This window comes from Rhincodon typus, chromosome 1, assembly GCF_021869965.1.
Source record: "Rhincodon typus isolate 14 chromosome 1, sRhiTyp1.1, whole genome shotgun sequence".
In the NCBI taxonomy this organism is placed as follows: domain Eukaryota; kingdom Metazoa; phylum Chordata; class Chondrichthyes; order Orectolobiformes; family Rhincodontidae; genus Rhincodon; species Rhincodon typus.
In genome coordinates this window covers 53,062,823-53,066,957 of record NC_063332.1, presented here as the reverse complement: position 1 = coordinate 53,066,957, position 4,135 = coordinate 53,062,823, and the positions used below count along the sequence as shown (strand labels likewise).

Genomic DNA, 4,135 nt, shown 5'->3' with positions numbered 1-4,135 from the left:
AATGGGCATCTTATAAATGAGTTAGTTGTGGTGATTTAACCTTTTTCAAGAAACAAGAACAGCATCAAAAGCTTTATGGTGGAATACAGCCACAGCTCATTATTCATGCTTGTGCTATTGTAACTATGCATAAGTTATTCAAACAAGGAACACTTAATCATTCATTATGGAACAGAATCCCTGCAAAAACACATGAATGACCACCTGGGCAAATTGTACAATCTCTGCAATGAAATGGCTTGCATGAGCCAAATAGCCTTCCTTTTTGTACTCTCTAATATTCATAGACTGTTTTCTCTGTAGAACATTTATGCGAAAAAGAGCTTGTAACCTTAATTGTCATCCCCTGTAGTCACTTAGCTTGCAAACAAATGTTCAAATAAGATTAAAGTCATGAAATGGTAACATTCTTGTGTAGTTCTTTAATTACCCAATTGATATATAGGACTGGATCTTGCATAGCTTTGCTTGTGGGGTCCAGAGGAGGTTGAATTGTGCATCTGCTCTGGTTAGTCCAACTAGAACTTGGTCACTATGTTTTGAAAGGAGTTAGGAAGCAGACTAAGGCATTGGGTGTACATTTATTGTGGGCTGGGTTGGTGCTAGGAACTAAATTTGATTTAAAGGTGGAAAAAGAAATAAATGAAAAGACAGTTAAAACCATAGCAGAACCCAGATAGACCAAGGTAAAGGGTACAGATGGAGGTAACGCAGGCAGAGAACAGATGTTAGCCTCTTTAAATTGAGACCGTGGCACCTTAACGTAATTCTACTGAAATGGAATTCCTGAAACAATTTTGAGGATTTTCCCTTCCATCTGGAAGTCTTTTCCATCTGCTGATGTCTCTGCGTGAAGGATAGTTATAGATTTTTATTGGTAAATTCCTGGCCTAAAATTAACACTATTATCAAAAATGTTTTGCAGTTCAATTTGAGCACAGATGTGGAAAGGTTATAGTAGCTGTATGTTCACAGATTTTGTTTTGCTGCAAGTTATTGGATAAACTTGTCACTTTAAGGAGAAAAATAAAATTGAATGTGGAACTTTTTATTGTTATTGGTAAATAAAACAAACTAAGGAGAGATTCAACCAATGATGATGAAGGAAAGGCAATTTATTAATTAAGAAAATTCAAATTGGCAGACTTTCCAGTCACAAGGTAGACAACAGAAAAGGCAAAACAACAAATGTGATAATAAAAATAACATATTATTTTAACGCAGTTGAGCAAAAAATGGTAATGTATTCATGTTCTTTTTCTGGAGTAGTCTTTCTCATTGAACACTTCTGACTTTTGACTAACATTTGGGAGCAAATGAGTTATTTGCTTAACTTGAATTAATCAAATAAATTGGCACACTACTTTATTTTACATTGAGATACAAATTTAATGCAATTAAGAAATTATTCTAATGATGATGAGGAGGAAATGATTTTGCACATTAAAAAATACTTTACTCCAGGATATGTAAGATTAAAGAGCATCAGTTGGAATAGTGTCTATGTGTTGTCTTGTGAAATTCTCTTTGTTAGTTTCTGCAAGTAGATATCTTGATGGCTGTTTAGAACCCAAAGTAAACTGAGCTGAGACAATCTTTGTTTATTGGCGATCTCCTGGTCTGAAATATACTCAAAACAGAAGCATGCATTCAAACCAGCTAAATTAGGCATAAACGCTAAGGAACCTGAGCTTGATTTCTTTGAAAAGGAGGAGACTTCAAGGTGACTTAATTGAAGTTTGAAGATTATGAAGGAAAATTAAAATATTCACTGCAATGAAATATTCTAACACCAAGGAACATAATGAGGAACTTAGGATGAACTTTTCCACCCAAAAGGTAATGGTGTTTAATAAATTGTCAGAGAAAGCCATTAATGCAAATAGATTCAAAAGCCTGTTAGATACATTTCTGGAGAAAAAAGGGGGCTGAGAATTCCAAAAAGAAGGCAATATTTGAAATTGTGAGCATGATTTTGATATTTTTTTAGGTTCAGTGATGTTGGCTACTCCCGCAAGTCGTCTGAGATCCCAGACTAAATAATCTTTTCCTGTACAAGGAATCTAACAATAGGACTCCCTTGTGTCTTTCAGAAATAGCAGGTTATTAATCTGTTATCTTAGCAGAAATGCTGCAGGTAGTGCTGAGTGACTCAGGATAGTTCTGCACAGATCGATGTGGTCAGGCAAAGTAATACTCCTAAAGAACTAGAGAAAATAAAAAAGACATAGAAATCATTGTTGAAGTAAATTAAAATATTTCTAGCCCTCCTCCATTCAACAGAACAGAGCTCATTCTCAAAAGCTAAAACTGCACAAAATCAGCATTTTATCTATCTGTTACTTCCCAGAAAGGTAAAACAAATGAACAGTAGTTTAAATCTGTTGACCAGATTGCAAAGGAGTTTGTACAAAAGCAACAACAGTGGATGCTAAAAATCTGCAAACAAACAGAAACTAGGACGATAAGGCTTTATCTGAAGAGAGAGAAACTACAGATCTTTCATCAGAACAAGCAAAATTGAAGAAGTAACAAAACTTAAGCAAGTACAGAGACAGGGAAATGGTGGGAGAAAGGTAAGAACAAAATGGAAAGTCTATGATAGTGTAGAATGCTGGCAAAATTAAATGTGGAAAGAGACAATGATGCAATACAAAAAGGTTGGTAATGGGACAGATCGAAAAAGAAAAAATATTCTAGAAGAGGCGCAAATGGCAACCCCGGAGTTATTATCAATACCTGCTATCCAAAGCTCAAAAGAACCTCAAGGAACAGCATGTCATCCTTCAATCAGATAGCCTTCTGGACTCACTGTTTCAGTATTGCTCAGAAAGGCCATATTTTGTCAAAGTCTTTTATCTAGCTCTCATCGGGACAATTTGCAGGACAGAAAGAACATGTGCTCTCACTGCGCCTATTTCAGTGCAACAAAATAGGTGACAGTCATTCTCTAGTCAATAAATGTGGAGCTGGAAAAGCACAGCAGGTCAGACAGCATCCAAGGAGCAGGAAGGTCAATGTTTCGGGCCAAAAGCCTTCGTCAGCACTGGGAAGGGGTAGGGGAGCCCAGAAATAAATAGAGGGAGAGGGTGGGTGAAATGGAGATAGGTTGATGCAGGTAAGGGGTTATTGTGGTTGGTCAGTGGGAAGGGTAGAGCTGATAAGTGAGTGGTCGGGGCTAGCTACACTGGAAGCCACACTCAAGACCAACAATATACCTACAGGAACAGCATCAGAAAGATTATACATGCCCCGACATACTCATCACACTACCCTACATCAGGAACACATCAGAACTCACCACAAGACTTCTACGACCGCTGGGCATCAGAGTGGCACACAAACCCACATCAACCCTATGACAACTGCTCACCCGAACTAAAGACCCACTCCCCGCCATGGACAGGACCAATGTCATCTACAAGATCCCCTGCAGAGACTGCGAGAAACACTACATCGGACAAACAGGAAGGAAACTAACAACAAGAGTACATGAACACCAACTGGCTACAAAAAAAACGACCAATACTCACTCATCTCAATCCACACGGACAAGGAGAACCATGACTTCGACTGGGACAGGCTAGACAGAGACAAGCACGAGAATTCCTGGAAGCATGGCACTCCACGAAGCAGGCTATTAATAAACACATTGAACTCGACCCCATATACATTCCACTTCGGAGGAAACCCGGAAGTGAGGCAATCCATCGCAACGGACCCCAGAGTTTAAAAACCAGGTGGGAAAACACACCGACGCTTCATCAGAGGCTGCACTGAGGACGTTACCAAGCACAGTAACGAAACGTCTGCGGAACAACAAACCACATGGCACCCTCTTAGGTACAAAGAAATAACGTTAAAATGTCAAACATTACAGTACTTTTTGAGACATGGGCCTGCAGATGCTTCCAAGCTGGGTTTCCCCAAGAGGACTCGCTCTCCCCCACGTTGGGCTCAGACCCACCCGGGCATGCCAGCTTTACCACAGCTCACAAGGCTTCGGCCCTGACTGCCATTGCTGCTATCCCTCACCACTCCCACCTTGTCACTGACCAACGCTACTGCCAGCTTTCACCACCTCACTTCTGCTGCCATCCAGGCTCACATTGGGCCCAGCCGCCATCTCTCCCTG

At 39.9% G+C, this 4,135-nt stretch overlaps 1 protein-coding gene across 1 annotated transcript in view; it reads right to left on the bottom strand.

Annotated features, from left to right (window-relative positions):
• LOC125482782 (ectopic P granules protein 5 homolog) overlaps positions 1–4,135 on the bottom strand; it is a 17,938-nt gene that overhangs the window by 12,416 nt on the left and 1,387 nt on the right. The window lies entirely within an intron of this gene.